Source organism: Trichechus manatus, unplaced genomic scaffold, assembly GCF_000243295.1.
Source record: "Trichechus manatus latirostris isolate Lorelei unplaced genomic scaffold, TriManLat1.0 scaffold00001, whole genome shotgun sequence".
NCBI lineage: Eukaryota > Metazoa > Chordata > Mammalia > Sirenia > Trichechidae > Trichechus > Trichechus manatus.
In genome coordinates, this window is record NW_004443937.1 from 11,719,652 (window position 1) to 11,742,447 (window position 22,796).

Genomic DNA, 22,796 nt, shown 5'->3' on the forward strand with positions numbered 1-22,796 from the left:
AATCACGAGACTTCCATAAATCTCAACTGAAATTCAAGTTCAATACCATGAAAAATAACCAAATCCACAGCAGAAAATACGACCTTCTCTAAATATGCTTTTATGTACACACCTCAAGGACAATTATAATAATGCCATACCCTTCAAAAACAAATAACACCTAGTCTCCTCCAATCAGCTGGATTTTCAACAAATAGCAAGACTAATTTACTGTGTTTGGTTAAAAGACTACTGAGTAGAATACACCCAGTTGTAATTCAAATATCAATAAGGCTTTCCTTTTGCTTATAAAGTTTCTATTTACACTACAGAATGGAGAGTGAGGTACTGTACATGTAGGCAAGCAGCACCTGCCTTCAAACTGAATTATCTAAATGACCGCCCCTTGGCCAGATTGCTTCATTTAAAAAAAAAAAAACAAGAAGTTTTTAATTTAATACACGCATAGGCAAAGATGAAGCTGTTGTTGTTGGCTGTCATTGAGTCAACTCTGACTCATGGCGACCCCATGTACAACAGAACAAAATGTTGCCTGGTCCTGCATCCTCCTCACAATTGTCAGCATGTTTGAGTCCATCATTGCGGCTGTCATGCCAATCCATCTCTCACTGAGGGTCTTCCTCACCCTCGCTGACTCTCTACTTCACCAAACATGACGTCCTCCTCCAACGACTGAGCTGAAATGTCCAAAGCAAGCGAGTCGGACAAGGTTTGGTTTGATCCATAGGTTTCCATTGGCAAATTTTTGAAGCAGATTGCCAGAAAGACTGTCTTTCTTCCTATTGTCTTAGCCTGGAAGCTCTGCTGAAACCTGTCCACCATGAGTGACCCTGCTGGTATTTGAAATACCGGTGGCATAGCGTCCAGCATCACAGCAACATGCAAGCCACCACAGTATGACAAACTGACAGACAGGTGGCAGAAAGGTAAAGCAGCTCCTCATAATTTATTACTGAAATTCTTCTAAAAGCTTGGACAGAAGGAAAATAAAGAGAAATGAGTCAAAGTGGCCCTAAAGCACCAGTCAAAAAAAAAAAAAAAGTCATGGAACTTAAGTACATGTAGAAAAGCCAAATTACGATCACTGGGCTATGAGATAAATGGGTGTTGTTTTAATCCACTCAGTTTGTGGTCATTATTACAGCAGCAATTGAAAACTAATATAATTGCTTATTGGTTTCATGAGCCTATGACTTCTTTCCCTTGTTAGAATTTAAGCCAGAGTTGTGTCTGATACATTTTAATGTGTTCCCTTCAAAGCTTAGCATGGGTCTCTGTAGAGATTTGGCCCTCAGCCAGGTAGGAACCAGAGTGGCCAGAGCTCATGGCCTGTTCTCCTCTGGCTGCAATCAACCCTACCAGTCTTTCTCCAAATGCACTGTATAAATAATATCACTTTCTATTTGTGCAGTGAACAAAGCCAAGTTAAAAAACCACCCAGCCGTGTCCAGTTGATTCTGACTCATGGTGACTCACGTGTATCAGAGTAGAACTGTGTGCTCTGTAGGGTTTTCATGGCTGTGACCTTTTGGAAGTAGACTGCCAGGACTTTCTTCCAAGGCGCCTCTGATTTGAACCGCCAACCTTTCTGTTAGTAGCCAAGTGCTTAACCATTATACAACTCAGGCTCCCCCTTCTCAGCCCACTGATGGGGTGTCCTGGTTGCCAGGCACTTGTTTGGGTAGAAGCAGAACACTCCTCAGGGTTCCGTGTGGTCAATTGTAGCCCAGAGGACATCGGCAACCAGAGGCAGAGCAGCAGTGTCCTTCGGAGCCCTGGAGGGCCTGCTGGCTGCCGTGAAATTGTCCTTCCAGCTGGTCCTGGAGCCGCTGAGCAGTGCTCTGCTGGTGGTGATGTATGAATGCTTGAGACAAGGCCTGAGTCTCCCTGGGTTCTCCTGGGAAACTGTGGTATATGCGGCTATGACCGCTTTTATAGTAAAGAGCCAACACACTCTAAGGAGGGAAGAGGAGCGAGTCAAAAGTTTGTCTGCCCAGGTTCATGAATATCGTCAAGTCAGATGGAAGATTCAACTGATGACACAAGCAGGTAAAGACCTCGAGTCACCTGGATGGGAGGCCAGTCCTCAGAACTTACAGACCTGGAGCCTGGCAGCATGTAATGACTATCTCAACAGGTTCACCTCTTCACTTGGGGACATGGCGGACCTTCTCCACAAACAACAGAATGGTGAGCTCCTAGATCTCCACATCCTGGAATGATGGCTGGCCTTCAAAAACAGAAACAGGCACTCGAAAATACATCAAACTCCCTTCAATCCCAACCGACTCATGCAAGTACCATCTTAAGAAGATCACAGAAGAACGTACAACAACTTCAGATGCAAATCATGGGTAGTTTAGATGAAAATGCTCATTTTCAAGAAAGCCTAAAAGTGCTTTCCCAAGAAGCTTGTGAATTGAAGGAAAGGGTGTGGGAACCGAAGGAGCAGCAGATAATGCTGGACAACTCCAACACAGGGATCAACCAGGGCGCGAATGCCAAGGAGAGCCGGTTATAACATCTGCAACCGTACTAACGTGACAGGTCCACCACCTCCTTTAGAAAGATCACATGGAGGATTGCAACTTGAAACTGGACAAAAAGGTGGGATTCCACTCTCACCACAGCCAACCCCTGAACACCCACAACCAAAGCAAGACATCTGACAGATTTCTGTAAAATAATTTAGATTTGTCTCCTTTCATTTTAACTTTTGTTTGTTTGGTTTTGCTATATCTGCTCTTATGGCCTAAGGTAGTGTTTTCAAATAAAGATGGTTTTGATATGAAAAAATTGTTGGTCCTCAGTAAATTCTTTCTGAATGGATGAAATCTTATAAATCCCTCACTGCTTTCACTGGAGGATGAACTGCATCAGAAGCCACCTAGATCTCATTTCTCTAGCAGAGCGTATTGTCACAGAGCCCAGGCGTTACAGACCCAAACATTGCTTATTTTAATGTTCATTAACCTTAATTTGGCATCTCTAAATGTTCCTGAAACACAAAAACCTCTATAAGGCAATTTCTTTTAAACAGTGACGAGTTCTCTAATACAGCACAACAAATATATGCAAGTTATCTCTGATTAAAAAGTGTACAAGTCCTACTAACTTTATTCTTTCTATACTAGCAGATGTGGTAAATTAAATACAGAATTTTATCTCCTTAATTGCTACAAAATCAGTTTTCTGAAATTAACAACCCGAACCTTGTAAAAACTTGTTAAAAATGTCTCTTTCACCTTTGATTATGGTACACTGTGATAGAAAATGTTTAATTTTTATGGAGTCTAAAGTTTTTACTTTATAATTTCTGAGTATTATCTTGCTTAAGAAGGACTTCCCTACCATAAGTGTGTTCTTCTATATTATAAATATGCATGAAGAAAAGAAGCATAAATATAAACATGAACATAAGTACATTCTTTAACCCATCTGTAATTTATTTTGGTGTATAGTATGAGGTAAGAAACTGTCCTAACTTAACATTCTTCTAAATGACTAACCAATTGTCTCCACATTTAACAAGTCATTCCTTCTCCATTGGTTTTAAATTCTGCCCTTATGATATATCAAATTCCTACATATACGCGCATGTTTCTGAATATTATTCTGTTTCATTACTCTATCTCAGGATTTTTCAAACTGCAAGGTGCAAGCATTATGGTTTCTAAAACCCATTTAATGGATCATCACTAGCATTGTTGGCGTTGTCTTTTTTTTTCTTAATTGAGGTGGGATTCACATAAAACATAACATTAACCGTTTTAAAGAGAAAACTTCAGTGACATTTCGTACATTCACAGTGTTGTACAACCACCACCTCTACCTAGTTACAAAACATTTTCATCACCCCAAAAGGAAACATCATACCCATTAACCAGCTGCTCCCTCTTCCCCCTCCCCCCAGCCACTAGCAACCACTAATCTACTTTCTGTCTCTACGCATTTGCTTATTCTAGATATTTCTTGTAAGTGGGATCATACAATATGTGGCCTTTTGCGTCTGGCTTCTTTCACTTGACATGTTTTCAAAGTTCATCCATTGTAGCATGTATCAGTACTTCATTCCTTTTTTGTGGCTGAACAATATTCCATTGTATCTGTATACTAAAAACAAAACAAAACCCCTTGTCATCGAGTCAATTGTGGCTCACAGTGACCCTATAGGACAGAGTAGAACTGTCCTGTAGGGTTTCCAAGCTGGATTTGAACTGCTGACCTTTTTGGTTAATAGCCAAGCTCTTAACCACTGTGCCACCAGGGCACCGTGTATATATCACATTTGTTTATCCATTCATCTGTTGATGGACATTTGGGTTGTTTCTACCTTTTGGCTATTGTGAATAGTGCTGCTATGAACATGTGCGTACATGTACTTGTTTGAGTACCAGTTTTCAATTCTCTTGGGTATATAGCTAGGAGTAAAACTGCTGGGTCATATGGTAATTCTATGAGTCGGAATCAACTCAGTGGTATTGTGTTTGGTTTTTGTTTTTTTTATGGTAATTCTATGCTTAATTTTTTGAGAATTGACAAAACTGTTTTCCACAGTGGCTGAGCCATTTTACATTCCCACCAGAATGTACAAAGGCTCCAATTTCTCCACATCCTTGCCCACACGTGAAGTGGTTTTTTGTGGTTTTGATTTGTATTTCCCTTGTTGCTGTCTTTTAATCAAGTAAAATAGAGTAGAAAATATCAGAGTACTTCTGATTACAATTATTAGTAAAGGTATTATTCCATGAAACTTGATTCATGTATATATTTGTAAATATGTACATTGCCTTGAGTTGTAAAATACATTTCTTCCTACAGGTTGTGGTCAAAAAAACTTAAGAAATACTGCACAAGCTATTCCTACATTGCCCTGTTTAAATTATTTTATAGTAATAAAATTTATAGTGTGTTTTAATATTTGATATAGCAAGTCCCTTCCCTCCTCACCCTTTATTTTTCAAAAATTTTCAGAAAAACTTTAGAGTCAGTTTATCAATTAAACATATTACTTTTGGTATTCTGATAAGGATTATACTGAATTTACAGATTAATTTGAATCTGACTGACATCTTTATATGTCTTCCTACTCAGAAATATGGTATTTCCTTTTATTCAGATCATCTTTACGTTATTCAATAGTTTTATAATTTATTTATATTGGTCTTACAATGTTTCTTGTTATATATATATTTTCCTAACTTTCATATTACAGTTGATATGTGAATGAGATTTTTAGAGTATATTTCTAACTGGTTATTGCAAGTGAATAGGGAAAATATTGATTTTTGCATGTTCTTGTAATCAGCCATCTTATTTAAGTCCCTTATTAGTCTTAGCAGAGGTTTTTTCCATTTATTGTTTTGATTTTTCTAGTAGGCTATTGTAACATCTAAAAATTATAGTTTTGCCTATTTCTTCCTGGTTTTTATATCTCTCTTTTTAAAAATTCACTAGCTACAGTAGACAAGAATTATCTTAGGTGCACAGAAGGACAACACACAATACAGGGGAAGTCAACGCAACTGGACTAAACCAAAAGCTAAGAAGTTTCCTGAACACAACCAAACATTTCAAAGGACAGGGAAGCGGGGGAGGGGGGATGTCTGGGGACCATGCTTTCAGGAGACATCTGGGTCAACTGGCATAACAAAATTTATTAAGAAAATGTTCTGCATCCCACTTTGGTGAGTGGCATTGGGGGTCTTAAAAGCTAGTGAGCTAGTGAGCAATCTAAGATGCATCAGTTTGGTCCCAACCCACCTAGAGTAAAGGAGAATGAAGAACACCAAAGACACAAGGAAAATATTAGCCCAAGAGACAAAAACGGCCACATAAACCAGAGACTCCATCAGCCTAAGACCAGAAGAACTAGATTGTCCCCTACCACCAATGACCACCCTGACAAGGAACACAACAGAGAGTCCCTGATGTAGCAGGAGGAAACTTGGATGCAGAACTCAAATTCTAGTAAGAAGATCAGACTTAATAGTCTGCCTGAGACTAGAGGAACCCCAGAAGATATGCCCCCTGTACTCTCTGTTAACCCAGAACTAAAACCATTCCTGAAGCCAACTCTTCAAAAATTAGACTAGACTATAAGACATATAATGACACTCGTGAAGAGTGTACTTCTTAGTTCAACTAGATACACAAGACTCAATGGGCAGCTCCTGTCCGGATGCGAGATGAGAAGGGAGAGAGGGTCAGGAGCTGGTTGAATGGACATAGGAAATCTGGGGTGGGAAGGAGGAGTGTGCTGTCACAGTATAGGGATAGCAACTAGGGTCACATAACTATATGTGTATAAATTTTTGTATGAGAAACTAACTTGAGCTGCAAATTTTCACATAAAGCACAATTCAAAAAAAAAATTCACAAGCTAGACCCTCAAGTTCAATACTAATTGCGTTGTCTTGTTCCTAAATTAAACTGTTTCATTATAAAGCACATTCGCGGTAGGTTTCTAGTAGATATCTTTTATCAATGTAAGAATGTTTCTTTTGATTCATATTCTGCTAAGAGTTTTTATCAGGAATAGGTGCTGAATTTCATCAAATACCTATAGGGTGGAGTTGGTTGAGGTTTTGTTTATTTTTGTTGTTTGTTTTGTATTTGTTTTTTTGGTTGTTCATTTTGGCTCATTTATTTCCTACTTTTCTAATAAATGCATATTCCTCTCAATACCTCTTTGGCCTTATCCCACCAGAACTTTATCCAACAGATGTTTAAGATCCTGGGGGTGATCTCCATACCTTCTAATTTCCTTGTCATAGTTCCTATCTCTCTGCCTTTTTAGCTCTATATTCTGGAAGATTTTGCTGCCTGTCTTTCAGATCACGAATTTAGTCTTTAATCATATCCATTCAAGTCTCAAGCCTATCTATTTAGTATTTTAAGTTCAATAATTGTATTTTCAATTTCCATGACCTTTGTTGTTTTGAATCATCTTTTTTCACAATAGACTACTTTTATTTAATATATTCACTATCTCAACCCTCTTTGAAGACACCACCTAACATGCTTTTACCTTCTGTGTTTCCCAAAGTCTGCTTATTTTGGGGGAATTTACTTCAGTCTTCCATTTCACTCCAATCTGTCCTCCTGAATTCCTAATGAAATACTCCTTTCCAATTTAAACTGTTTTATTCAAAGCACTCTAAACTAGCACTAAGCACTCGCTGCTAACGAAAGGTCGGCAGTTCAAGCTCACTAGCTGCTCCACGGAAGAAAGATGTGGCAGTCTGCTTCCATAAAGATTACAGCTTGGAAACCCCATGGGGCAGTCCTCCTCTGTCCTATAGTGTTTCTGTGAGTCAAAAATGACTCAATGGCAACGGGTTTGGTTTTCTTGGTTTTACTTTCACACTATTTGTTTTCCTCAAATGTCTAACAATACTTTGATATTCACTCATACTTAAGAGTAAAAACAAGAGTAACTAATGCATATTTCCTCTAGAGTATCAAGTTTCTCCTCTGGGAGGGTCAATGGTAGGCTCTGTGTAAGAATATGTTATTGTTGTTGTTAGGTGCCATCAAGTCAATTTTAGACTCATAGTAACCCTATGTGTGACAGAGTATAACTGCCCCACTGGTTTTTCTAGGCTATAATCCTTACGGAAGCAAATCGCCAGGTCTTTCCCCCACGGAGCTGATGAGTGGGTTCAAACAGGCAACCTTTCGGTTAAGAGCTGAGCACTTAATTGTTGAACCACCAGGGTCCCTTAAGTAAGAACAAACCTGTTGCCGTTGAGTCAATTCCAACTCATAGCAACCCTATAGGGCAGAGTAGAACTACCCCATTGGGTTCCCAAGGAGCGGCTGGTGGATTTGAACTGTCAACCTTTTGGTTAGCAGTCTGACCTCTTAACCACTGTGCCAGCAGGGCTCCATGTAAGAATACAGGAGGTGTCAAATGACAAGTTTTGCTGTAGGGTATATGTCATGGATTGAATTGTGTACCCCAAAAATATGTGTTTCAATTTGGCTAGGCCATGATTCCCAGTATTGTGTGATTATCCACCATTTTGTCATCTGATGTGATTTTCGTATGTGTTGTAAATCCTGCCTCTATGACTTTAATGAGGGGGATAGGCAGCAGTTATGTTAATGAGGCAGGACTCAATATATAAGATTGGATTTTGTCTTGAGGCATTTTCTTCTGGGATATAAAAGAGAGAAGTGAGCAGAGAGACAGGGGGACCTCATACCACCAAGAAAGCAGCGCCGGGAGCAGAGCGCTTCCTTTGGACTAAGGATTCCTGCGCGCAGAAGCTCCTAGTCCAGGGGAAGATGGATGACAAGAACCTTCCTCCAGAGCAGACAGAGAAAGCCTTCCCCTGGAACTGACACCCTGAATTTGGACTTTTAGCCTACTAGACTGTGAGAGAATAAACTTCTGTTGGTTAAAGCCATCCACTTGTGGTATTTCTGTTACAGAAGCACTAGATGACCAAGACAGAATTTGGTACAGAGAGAGTGGGGTGCTGCTCTAACAAATACCTAAAATGTGGAAGTGGTTTTGTAACTGTGAATGGATAGAAGACTCAGAAGGAAGTGAGGAGAAATGTTAAGACCGGAGAAGGTGCAGATGGTGAGAAACAGCAGCAGAGGACTGGCTGCAGCAGAATCAGGAGATCAGCGCCAAACAGCCCTAGAGCCGACCTACGGAGCAAGAGAGCTGAGTGCCTTCCAGCCGAGTTTACTGGCCGAGTGAGATAAGTGCCTCCAGGTACTTAGCTGTGGAGCTACAGAGCTTTGGAACATTTGCCCCAGAAGGGAAGATACAGACGTGAGGCCCAAGGAACCAGGAAGCAGAAGCTGAAGAGACAAGGAACACAGAAAGCCAAGCTGTCTCAGTCTCAAAAGGTATGGCCTCAACCTCTGGGGTTTCAAAGGGTGGAGCCATGGCCTGTGGTGTTTCTAAGGGTCGAGTCGCCACTCAGATGGCCTAGAAGAAAAGTGCGCCTGAAGCTAAGGGAGAAAAGTTTCTGTTCCAGTGGACCTGGAAGGCAGAGCTGAAGCCCAGAGCCAGGGGCCTCCACTCAGAATCCGGAGAGTGTGGCCAATACCTAGAGTGTACGGGGCAGGGCCATTGTGTAAATTATCTCAGAGAACAGAGGATTATTTTCAAAGCCTTGAGGGCTAATGTAATGTGTTCTGCTGACTTGCTTGGTGCCTGTTATCCCTTCTTTCCCTCCAGTTTCTCCCATTTGTAATGGAAATGTCTAGCTTGTGCCTTTTCTGCCATTATACCTTTGGAAGCTGACAACTTGTATTCTAGATTTCACAGATTAAGAGGAATTTTTGGATTTTGGACTTGGAGTTAAGACTTTTGCTATGATATGATGGGGTAAATATGTTTTACATGTGGCAAGGATATGAATTTGGGAGGCCAACAGGTAGAGTGTCATGGATTGAATCGTGTCCCCCAAAAATATGTGTATCAATTTGGCTAGGGCATGATTCCCAGTATTGTGTGATTGTCCACCATTTTGTGATCTGATGTGGTTTTCCTACGTGTTGTAAATCCTGCCTCTATGATGTTAATGAGGGGTGATAGGTGGCAGTTATGTTAATGAGGCAGGACTCAATCTACAAGATTGGATTCTGTCTTGAGCCAATTTCTTTTGGGATATAAAAGAGAGAAGTGAGCAGAGAGACAGGGACTTCATGCCACCAAGAAAGCAGTACCAGGAGCAGAGTGCATCCTTTGGACCCAGGGTTCCTGCGCAGAGAAGCTCCTAGTCCATTGACAAGAACCTTCCTCCAGAGCAGACAGAGAAAGCCCTCCCCTGGAACTGACACCCTGAATTTGGACTCTTAGCCTAGTAGACTGTGAGAGAATAAACTTCTGTTGGTTAAAGCCATCCACTTGTGGTATTTCTGTTACAGCAGCACTAGATGACTAAGATAGTATATGAGTGGGGAACATGCAGGAAGACTGACTAGTAAAGAAATACACAAAGCTGCCAAATGAGAAAGTCTTTCCTCTAGCGGTGAAGGACTTCAGGAGACGTGACCTACAAGAAGGCTTACATTTCCTTCCCCAGCACCTTTTTGTTGGGGGTGCTACCTTGATATCAAGCTTGCCTTTGATTCTCTCTCTGGTCCCTAATCCTATATTAGGAACCCTCCTAACACAGGCCATTCACTTTCTTTAGAGCACCAGTAACCAGTTGCTGTCAAGTGGACTCCAACTCATGGAGATACCACGTGTGTCAGAGTAAAACTGTGCTCCGTAGACTTTTCAATGGCTGATTTTTTGGAAGTAGGTTGCCAAGCCTTTCTTCTGAGGTGCCTCTGGATGGACTCCAACCTCCAACCTTTAGGTTAGCAGCTGAGTGTGTTTACATTTGCACCATCAGGGACGCCCTTTAGAGCTCAGTTCCTAGTTTTCAGCCAGGGAGGTCACTGTTACAAATGAATATAATTTCCTAAATATTGCTATAAGCCCCTTCTTGTCGGCTGTTTTTATTCACTGTAAGCTCTGCTTTTAGTTCAGTTTTCCTTTGCACCTGTGTTTGGGATTATGATTTTTTTGTCTTTGTTTTCCTTTTGTCAATCTAATCTCATCTGTTTTCAGTTTTCCAGGAATTCTTCATAACTTTTGGTTCATTAAAGGTATGCATCCTCTCTAGTTTTCCAACCCTGTTCCAGATTTTTAAAAATATCTATCTTTTGTTATTTTAAAGGATTTTGCAAGAGGAGAGCTAGATGCAGGTGTTCAGTATGCTATTTTAGTCCAGTCTGTACCCCTGATTTCCTAAATAAAAATTCCTTCTCAATTTAAACTGTTTATTCAAATCACCCTAAACTAGTACTTTGCTACCAGTTGCCATCGAGTCCATTTCAACTCACGGCAGCCCACGTGTGTCAGAGTAGAACTGTGCTTCACAGGGTTTTCAATGGCTGATATTTTGGAAGTAGACTGCCAGGGCTTTCTTCCAAGTTGCCTTGGAGTGGATTCGAACCACCAACCTTTCAGTTAGTCACTGAGTGCTTTAACAATATGCACTACCCAGGGAATCCCAGTACTTTGCTAGGGAAATGAAAAAGCATTCTTTGCAACTCCTGCTAATAGGTGAAAAAACAGATTTTTGCCCTGTCATGTTCATCAAAAAAAGTGACTACGGTCCAATTAAACAAGGTGAGCTCCCTGAGAGAAGTGACATTAAGCAATGTTTTTCAAAGGGAGAAAAAACACATACATAAGGCTTGATGAAAAAGGCAGACCAAGAGGAAGAAGTGCTAACTTCACCAAATTCAAAGGAAAGAAGATAAATGTTTCATTTATAAGGAATCAGCGGTTTGATGCAATAAAAAGTTAGTTTCAACAAATCTAAAGTCACTGAGAATGTAACAGTTTGAGTTTCAGACTTGATTCAATTTCTCTAAAAGTGCAAACCTCAAATGTATTGCTTCTACAAATCATATCCATATCAAATGCCAAATCAACAAGTATTTCATAAGCGTGTAGCATAAATCTTTAAGAAAGCAAAAGAACACGAAGAAAAGATATAGCTTTTGTCTTTTAATAACCCATCCCAAACCAAACCCGTTGTTGTCGAGTCAATGCCGACTCAGAGCGACCCTAGAGGACAGGGTAGAGCTGCCCCATAGGGTTTCCAAGGTGGTAACCTTTATGGAAGCAGACTGCCACATTTCTCTCCCACAGCGTGGCTGGTGGGTTTGAACTGCCGACCTTTCAGTTAGTAGCCAAGCGCTTAACCCCTACACCACCAGGGCTTCTTCTTTTAACAAAAAAAGAATCTAAGTGGGAAGAAAAAGTACATATATACCCAGATTAATTTCCACACTGAGATGACAGATAATAGGAAATGGTGTAACACTAAATATCAATTCTTTCAGCTCTTAACAAATTGCTACAGTAATTCATAACTACATTTGGGGCAAGGGGGTGACTGATGGAAGTGGCTTTACAAAAAAATTCACTGTTATTTTACATTTTATTATTACAAGTATATAAGAGTTGACCAGAGAACACATATCATATAGATGCTTACAGACCCAGTCTTGGCAGGATAACTATTGTTTGGCTCACACAGATATTTTAAAATCTAGAAATTTTACATTAAAATCCAGGTTTCTAGTTTGCCCTGAACAAGAATAAAATTGGACCCATCCAGCCCCACGTTCCTATGTACAAGCAGCCAGCTGAAGCCAGTGGTGTGCTGGTAAATGTTTAACATATGGCTCACTCCAAAACAAAACTCCATTGCCTTTGAGTCGATTCCAACTCATAGTGACCCTATAGGACAGAGTAGAACTGCCAAATAAGGTTTCCAAGGTTATAATCTTTATGCAAGAAGACTGTCACATCTTAATCCTGCGGAGCAGCTGGTGGATTTGAACCACCAAACTTTCAGATAGCAGCCAAATGCTTAACCACCGCGCCACCAGGGCTCCATGGCCCACTAGGGAGGAAAAGAAAAAAGAAAAAAGATCCCTCATCTGTACCATTTGCCATGGTGTAAATACTCCCATCATGGCTGATTTCAAGCTCCCAACGTGATGTCCCAAGATGCACATGCACACTACTGGCTGGAGCTGAGAGGTGGCTGCCCTTGAAGGGAAATAAGCATCTTCCTGTTCACCAGGGTTCTCATTGCACCCCACAACCTTACACTTGGCTGCTTCATTCACTTGTCACCAGCCAGTCCCACCACCTTCTGTCCCTTCAGCCCCAAAACTCTGGGTTTATATATAATGTAGTAATGCATTTTAGGAGGCACACTGATAAGCCAGGGCTGGTGGAGAAGACAGCAACGTAAGATGATGCCGTTAGAAGACACAGCAACAGAGAAGGGTGGATGGTGCTGGGGATGTTCAGCCAAAATCATGATTAAGGCAGTGGTTCTCAAGATGCAGAGAGAACTGGGAGGGGGAACATGGTAGAATGGAAGCATTGTGGATTGAATTATGCCCCCCTAAAAAAAACATGTATTGAAATCCTGGCCATCTGTACCTGTAGATGTGATCCTGTTTGGAAACAGGGGGATTTCTTTTGCTATGTTAATGAGGCCATGCCAGAGTAGGGTGAGTCCTAAACCTAACCCCTTCTGAATTATAAAAAGAGCAGAATAGACACACAGACACACACAGGGGGAAGACAAACAACAGAGACAGATGCAGCTACAAGCCCAAGGATTGCAGACAAATACCAGAAACTAGGGGGAGCCAACAGAAAGAATCGACACGGCCGAGACCCTGAATTCAGACGTCTAGCCTTCTGAACTGTGAGAAAATAAACTGCTGTTCTTTGAAGCCACCCACTTGTGGTATTTCTGTTATGGCAATACTAGGTGACTAAGACAGGGAACACTGAGGAAGAGAAGTATCATGTGAAAACAAAAGAAGTACTTTACCCAAGGATTCCTTTTTTTTTTTAACCCGAAGATTCTTGACTCTGATAATTTAAACTGAATTTCAAACAATATTAAAATAGCTCCTAAAATTTTTATGTGTATTAAATGAAAGCATGGATCTCTAAAGATAAAGAAATCGTCGTTTCAAGGAAACATAATAACCATCTTCAAGTGTCTGAAGAGCTAGTCTGTGGAAAAATCTATTTTCAACATCCATTATGCTAATTAACAAGCCATTATTTTCACCAATGGAGATCCATTTCTAACATTTATTATGCTAACTTAATCTGATATAAAACTATAAAAATAGCTGAGGCACTTGTAGTAGCTGTCCCTGGAGTGTAGCCCTTCTGATTAAATGCCGGGTGTCCACCCCAAGATGCCAATTTTGATTAAAGCCGCTGACCACACCTAGACCAAAAAAAAAAAAAAAAAAAAACTATTGCTTTTGAGTCGATTCTGACTCATAGTGACCCTACAGGACACAGCAGAACTGCCCCATAGGGTTTCCAAGGCTGTAATCTTTATGCAAACAGACTGCCACATCTTTCTCTCATGGAGCGGCTGGTGGGTTTGAACCACTGACTGACCTTTTGGTTAGCAGCCAAGTGTTACTGTCCCACCAGAGCTCTTCACTGATAATATAGAAGACTAGGTAAGTCCTATCAGAGGGTCAACAATGTGCCAAGAGAACAGGGCTAGGCAGTCCTAACCAGTAGTTCAAAGCTAAGATAAGCACTGTATACACAACAGCCCATTTAATCCTCAGAAATACCTGTAAGTAGGTATTGCTATTTCATGTTATTCATAAGGAAACTGAGGCTTAGGAAAATAACAGTCTAACAGCTAGTAAAAAGGCAAGCCATACATTTAAAGGACATGCACTTTCCAGTCAGCCAATTCATTACGAACTAAACTAGAAAGCTGCTCATCCTTAAGAAATTATACTGTATAAAATTTCAACCTTAAATTTTTTGGTTATTAATATTTTAGAGCATAGGAAAAGACCACTCACCTTGTTCCCACATAAAATAATAATTCTTGCAAATATTGTTTAGCAAGCAATTTTATCTTTGAACAAGAGCATTTTAAAATAAATATATCTTAGGATGAACAGGAAAATCACTTTAACACATTGTAGAATAATCTTCCAACTTTGATGTTCTTTCTCTTTTAACCACCCCCCCCAACACATACACACCCACCAAGTTAGTGAAGTTGTTTTGTTTTGTTTTGGGGGGCTTCCCCCTCCAGTATTTGCTCTCTCTCTACTATGTAAACAGAATTTTCACAATTATTATTTTCCATTATGATGGGTACTATATATTTCCAATGATACGAATGACCTTGGATAGTTTTTTCCATCTCTAGTTCTCTGCTGGTCAATCAGTCTATCAACCAACACATATTTATCCAAACTTTTAGAGACACATAGGAGTATCTTCATTCCAGATCCAACTGAGAGCAAGCTGCAAAGAAAAGGACTACTTAGAGTTAACCATTTGCGCTCTAGTATCCAAATATAACATTGTCTGGCACTTAAAAATAAAAATGAGAATGCCAAGCTGCTATCTCTGAAGAAAACAACCATAATTGACTCCATAAAGCCACCACAACTCGTGGAAAAACACATCATTTTATCAAATGCAGGAGATGAAGTAAAAGCACTTAAAGTCAGCTCCTGACTTACGTTTCTCATCATCAGCGTGCACCAGGGATGCCGCCCTTGACAAAACATCCAATGGAGTCTCCATTCCTGGTTGCAGCCTAAAAGAAAAGGAAGAGGAAAAAAAAAGGATTTAAACAGAATTTGAAAGTCTCTTTTAAAATTCTTGTACTTAACAATCATCCCCGCTACCAAATGGCAAATCGTTCTCCTGAGGATGAAAATTCTTCCCATCCTGGGAGACTTGGTTCAGAAACAGATAGAGAAACGGGTTAAATTCCATTTGCTTTACTGAACCAAAGTTTGCCAATTCCAGGAAGCAGCTCATGTCAGAACTAAAAGAAGGGATATTGTGAATATTCATGCCCATGTTAATTGTGCTTGTAAATGTTTGTGTGCGTGCATAACATGCCTGCACAGACATACACAATAAAAAATAGTTTTCAGAACAGAGGTCGCTGTATGCACATAGCAGTATTATTGGACTGAGGTTGTTGTTGTCTTCAACAGGATGGTTTACTTGTTTTAACAGAAATTACTAAGATTGAACCATTCTGTTCTTCCACATCCTTAGCTGAGAAGTTACCACAGTCTCATCAACAGTAGAAAGAAACTCTGCTTAACTGTGTAGGTGTAGCTTAACTTATGCAAAGTATTCATGAAATGTGTGTGAATTCCATTTGTGAGTCCAATGCTATCTAAATCCAATAGAAATCTTTATTTTAAAAAGTCAAGTTGTGTAGTAAACTTAACTATCACCACCACCCATCACCAATTTATTCAGTGCCATGTTGTTCAATGATCCCAAGCTTTTATTTGTAATTGTTTTCTTAAATTATAGCATACCTATAAGAGCAAAAACTGCAAAAGATTTTAAGCTGAAGAAAAACCCGGGAACCAGGCTGCTCTTGCCCAGTTTCCCTTTTCTGGATTACTTAAACACACTGTGAGGTGCAGAAAGCAACTTGGCCTTTGTTCTTGGTTCTTTCCAGCCAGACCACACCTGAGGCTAATGAGTAGGGGCTGACCAGGCCGAGACGTATCATCTGGTGGCCTGATGCTGACTAAGCCTCAGGAGGTGTGATGTGATCTATCATGGCCATGTGGGGAGGCTGATAAGAACCCAGAACCCTGGGGCTCAGATGGGCTTCCCGGTTGGCAAGAACATCTTTTCTCAGGAGGGTAGTGCATCCCCTGGGAACCTGGAAGCTATTCACGGGGACCCCTCCCAGACCTTATCCTATGTGTCTCTTAGTTTGTATCCTTTTTGCTTGTAATAGATTTGTAGTCCTAAGTTAGGCACACTCTCCATGAGATTCTGTGAGTTGATCTACTGAATTATTGAACCCAAAGGTGCAGTGGGAGCCAGGGGGGGCAGAAAATAAGATGCAGCTGGCATCTTGAAGGGGTGTGGGAAACTAGCCCTGAATCTGTTGCTAGGAGGGCAAAGGGTTGGGGTGTCGTGTGGACCCCCCAAGCTTAAGGCTGGCATCTGCCTACTTGGTAGTCTGAAGGACAGTGAACCTTTAACTTATGAACTCTGACCCAGATCCAGCTGGCTAGGGCCAAATAAAGAGTGCCTCTTGGGCGGCTGGCAACTTGGATGAAGAAGTGAGGATGGAATGTGAGGACTAGATCAATCTCCACATTTTAGGGATTGGATTCATACTGATCCTTACCACGCAGTTGGTGACGAAGACGGGATTTGCCCACTTTGCCCCTTGCTTAGTGCACGCACGTGCGCACACACACACACAAAGAGTTATTGAGAAACACATAAACACACTGTTAGTTCAACAACTGAGAAAAACACCTTCTTAATTGCACTCCTTTAAAAACACTCAGCATTAAGAAAGTCTGTCTTGAGTATCGTGCTCTTTTAAGAACTATCTATATGGGATCAAACTGATAACAGCAACTCCAAAGTTAGATCAGAAACTTAGGGGGCAGTGGGTTTATGTTAATGGGGGAGGAACAACTCAGAGAAAGGGTGAGAATAGTTGCACAACTTGAAGAATGTAATTGATGTCACTGAACTGTACATGTATAAATTATTGAATTGGTGCATGTTCTGCTGTATATATGCTCAACAACAAAAATAAATAGAATTTTTTTAAAAAGATAGTAACATTTATTCAGCATTCTTCAACCACCTACTATGTAGGTACCAGCTACAACACCTGGTAGACCAGCTTTTCTTGATAATATTCTTTAAAATACTTAGAGTTCAGGCCTCCAAAAAAACATCAGTCCTTGATCTTGCAATGTGATTTCATTCAATAAACATTAAACATCTGCACTATGGCTGCTAACCAAAAGGTTGGCAGTTCAAATCCACCAGCCGCTCCCTGGAAACCCTATGGGGCTACGAGTCACAAATGACTCAATGGCAACAGGTTTTAATGGGTTTTAGGTGCTAAGAGTGGGAAATGAACAAAACATAGCAGTTGCCTTCAAGAAGTTTTCAACTGGTGTGGCAGACCTGTCTACAAGAAATCTAGTTTAAGACAGTGTTTGTCCAAAGTGTTTTCCACTAGATGTTCATATTTTGCAAGCAAAAAAATTCAATGGTAAGTAAATTTGTGAAATCCTGGATTAAACAAAGTTAAGCAGCTTATTTTCTTTTCTGTGCCTTTAATATGCTTCTGCCTCATGCGGGAACAAGGGCGGTGGTGGTGGTGGCTCTATAGATATCTCTCCAACTTTATTGGCCACTCTTTTAACCAGAAACATCTCTTAGGGAACACGTCAGGAAATACTGGATCAAGGCAACATGAGCTAAGTCTCAAAACTGCTATAAACCAAGTCCCACGGAGGGATGAAAGATCACAGCCGTGAAAATGCCATGGAGCAGAGTTCTACTCTGTGCACATAGGGTCACCGTGAGTCGAAACTGACTTGACAGCAACTAACAACAACACGGAAATACAGGTGGATTCTGAAAGGTTTTGTGGAGATAACAGAATTTGAGCTGGGCCTTTGAAAAATGAATAGAAAAGTACCCTAGAAGGGAAGAACATAAGCAAAATCAATTCAAGAGCAAGCTGCCCAAAGCAGTTAGAAAAATAAAATGGGAATAGGAAGTAAGAGACAAGGATGGAAATTTAGACTGAGGCTACATCATGGAAGAACGGAGGGCTTTGAGGGAAGCTGGACTTGATTCTGCAGGCATTAAGGACTCACTGAAATCTTTGAGCAGCAAAAGCACTTGGTCATAGATGTATACGAGGAAAATTATTCTGGTGGCACTGTGTAGGATGGAGTAGCACCTGGGAAGCTAAAAGACGGGGTGGCCAATTTGAAAGATACTGCTGGATGGCAGGCAGACAGGAATGAGGGGTGTTAGCATTGGAGGAGTGAGCATGAACGAACACTGCAGAGGTAGAACTGGCAGAGCTTGGAAGGTCTCTAGATGTGGGAGAGTCAAAGAAGGCTCGAAGAGACTGGGAAGGCAACAAAAAACCAGTTGCCATGGAGTCATTTCCCACTCACGGCAACCCCATGTGTGTCAGAGTAGAACTGTGCTCCATAGGGTTTTCAATGGCTGATTTTTCAGAAGTAGATTACCAAGCCTTTCTTCTGAGATGCCTCTAGGTGAACTTGAGCCTCCAACCTTTTGGTTAGCAGCCGAGTGTGTTTACCATTTGCACCACCCAGGGACTCCACCAGGAAGGCAAGGATGTCATAAACCAAATAAATTACTTCTTTCTCAGAAAGAAGAGACAGGAGGATGAGTAAAATCAGAGGTATAAGAAAGAAAAACTATGGCATTCACATTCTTAATCTTCTTTGTAAAATAGAAAAGATCATCTCCTGAGAGTATGGATTTGTGCACTTGTTCAAAGGCAGATAAAACAAAGAAAGGAAAAGGTTTGCTGAGTAATACCCAGGAACTCGGCTATATTCTCTTCACCCAAAACAGTTTCCTGTTCCGGCAAGATTAGGGCTTACAGAGTTTTTAATTTTGATTAAGTAAATGCTGATATGCATTCTACTCCACAACACAGTATTTAGGTTCACAATTTCTTAAATTAATTTCCCTATAAAGCGGAAGGACAATGCTTTCAAAATGCTACACCCAAATAGGTATGCATTAACATATGCTTCAAGTTATGCAAATTATGCATAGAAGCAAAGTGTTAAAATAACGAAGTATAACAACATCAAATGACACAAAGAGGTAGGTTTAGAGTTCTAAACAGAAGAAGATTAGATATTTAAATTTACTGAGATACTGTGAAATCTAAACTCCAAGAAACTTACATTCAAAGTGGGTAGATAAGAGACTAGGTGTTGAAGGTTCATCTACAAGGCACCTGCCACCTGCTGCGACCATATCAAAAAAACCAACAAATTTTTATTAGACAACTGTACTGAGTCTGGCGAAGTGCTTGCAAGAAGATGAAGAGAAAGAGATATGATCCTTGTTTCCAATGAGTTATAATCTTCTTCATGAAACTAAATTATATGGGAGAGGATAATAACAAACAAAACTAAAAAGAAGATAATAAAGGACAAAACACAACTTTAAACTAAAATGCCTGTTGTATGATAAAAGAGAGCTCAGTGTTGGGTAAAGGGCTTACTTTGTTGATCACCGTTTTTGTTTTGTTTGGTGGGGGGGTGCCCGCCCCCCCCCCCACTGCACTCGCAGTGGGCTTGCATATGCATGGGTACTTAAAAAAAGCAATTCAAAGGTTTCCTTCCTGGTTTCTCTCCCCAAGCAGTCTCTCCTCTCTGACCTCCCTTACCTACCTGGACCACACTGTGTCTCTGTGCCTGTTACGCAGGTTCAAGGACCCTGTCTTATCCCCAGTATGGGCATGTTGGCTCAACAGTCTACAGAAAGGCACAGAGGCAGGAATGAACACTTGGGACAGAGAGACCGAGGCCAGCCTGAGAATTCATGCTAGGAAGCAGAAGCTCAGTCTGGGAGAGCGTGATGTGGGTGCGTTTTAGGATGGAGCTGAAGGCCAGCCAGCCAGGGCGGCCTTAACGCAGCAGGTGGCAGGCAATCAGTGTCAGCCCCTGGGGAGGCAGGGGGCATGACGCTAACACTCTTTTAGTTTGCAAGTTCTGTGTAGGATGGTTTGTCAGGAGGGAGTGAACTGAGGAGCTACAGGAGGCAGGTCAGTTGGACAGCTTCACATACGAACCAGGTGTAAGATAAGAACAATGGAGGTTGGTGCAATAATACAGGTGGGAGATGAGGATCAGGACCAGGCGTTATCTAGCCACGAAAGAACTAACCAAAGGAGGAAGATAATAGTAATGAACATTTTTAAAAAAAAAGTCTTCTGAATTTTACATTTTGTACTGTATCTACAACCCAACAGACCCAATAAAACAGATTAATAATGGAGGAAAAACTATGGTTACAGTATTGGATGGAGGGTCACACTACATTAAGAGGTAAATTAGCATAATGGTTATTTAAGGGGTGATCTTTGGACCCCGCATTGTGATGGATCACTTTTATATGGCCTTTCTCACCATGGTCTTGTAACTCCCACCAAATGACTGGGTGGAACTCTGCAAATGAGGTGCTTGTAGTCCACCAAGGGGATTGGATAGATTGCTAATAATGCAAATAAGGTGTATGGCACTATGCCAATAAGGTGTATGGAAACTTAATGAGGTGATTGGTCAGTTTTGCCATCCCATTAGGCTTAAAATGAGTCATCCCAGAGACAGAAAGGGGGGGCCTCACTACCACCAAGAAGAAGAGACGGGAGCGGAATGTTCTTCGGACCCGGGGTCCCTGTACTGAGAACCTCCTGTACCCAGGAGACAGAGAGAGGGAGCTGTAACACAGAAGACAGCAAGAGACAATGGTACAGCTGTAGCAAGAACGATAGCGGCGTGAGACAGCAGGAACCAGGGGACCAGCACAGGACGGCTACGGTGGGGCTTGCCAAACCACGGAGCTAGGAGCTTTGTAACACTTGTCCAAGCAGGGCAGAGGCGAGGCTGAGAAACCAGAGAGAGGCCTGCCTGCAGGCAGAGCTGAAAAGAAGCTATCCTGACTGAAGAACTATATCCTGAGTCGTTTCTGATCCCGAGTTGTACCCTGTGGTGGTGGTTGTTGTTAGGTGCTGTCGAGTGGGTTCTGACTCATAGCGATCCTATGTACAGCAGAATGAAACACTGCCCGATCCTACGCCATCCTCACAATTGTTGCTATGTTTGAGCCCATTGTTGCAGTCACTATGTCAATCCATCCTGTTGAGGGTCTTCCTCTTTTTGTTGACTCTCTACTTTACCAAACATGATATCCCTCTCCAGGGACTAGTCCCTCCTGATAACATGTCCAGAGTACGTGAGATGGAGTCCTGGCATCCTTGCTTCTAAGGAGCATTCTGGCTGTACTTTAACCAAAACAGATTTGTTTATTTTTTTGGCAGTCCATGGTATATTTAATATTCTTCACCCACACCATAATTCAAAGGCATCAATTCTTCTTTGGTCTTCCTTATTCAATGTCCAGCTTTCGCATGCATATGAGGTGATTGAAAATACCACGGCTTGGGTCCGGCACACCTTAGTCTTCAAAGTTACATCTTTGCTTTTTAACACTTTAAAGAGGTCATTTGCAGCAGATTTGCCCAATGCAATACGTCATTTGATTTTTTGACTGCTCCTTCCATGGGCATTGATTGTGGACCCAAATATGTTACTTCCTGTTACTTCCCTAATTAATCACTCAACTGTAAGTATGGTTTGTGAGTTCTGTGAGACGTTGCAGTGAATCAGGGAACCCAAAGACTGGAGGGAGAGTGCTGAGGGGAGAGGGAGTTGATGTTAGAGATGATGGAGTGCTATAGCAGTTTTAAAAAGTTGGGACATCTTTAAACCCCATCTCATAAAAATCAGCTTTGTGCTGATCCTTATAAAATAAATTATTCATTTAGACCAAACGCAAGTTTGAATCAGGCTCAGCCACTTCCTATGTGTGTGAACCTGGGAAGTGACTTTCCCTCTGCGTGCCTGTTTCCCCATCTGTAAAATGGGGATATTTATACTACCTTACTCACAGGGTGCTGAAGTCCATGAGTGCTGCTTGGCTACCAACTGAAAGGTTGGCAGTTCAAGTCTACCCAAAAGTGCTTCGGAAGAAATACCTGGTGAGCTACTTCTGAAAAATCAGCCACTGAAAACCCCATGGAGCACAGTTCAACTCTGACACACATGGGGTCGCCATGAGTTTGAATTGACTTGAGAGCACCTGGGTTTTTGTTTTCGACAGAATGTAATGAGAAGTGAATGAGCTTTGTGTGTATTATTTGTCAAAACATACGCAAATATATAAAATACATTGCAAATGACAGTAAATGTATTTTGTGAAAAAGACAGCACGGACCACTACTTTAGATAGAGTGATTTGGGAAGATTTCTCTCAGGAAATGAATGGAAACTGAGACCTAAAGGATAAAGAAATTAGCCATGAGAAGAGCAGAAAGAAGGGGAGGTAGGGGAAGCAGCAAACTGGATGTACAAAACACCCAAGGCAGACAAAAGCTGGTCAATCCAACGTGGAGGAAGACAGGTGTGACTGGGCGTCAGAACAACAGGGAGAAGACACAAGTGAGGCTGGGAAGAGAGCAAAGGCCACAGCATGCAGGCCTTGAAGGGCAGGAGAAAGTGGAGATTTTATACTAAGGGCAGTGAAACGCGCTGAACGGTTTTAAGCGGGGGAGAGACATGACCTGGTTTGTTTTATATGTTTTATGAACCATAAATTA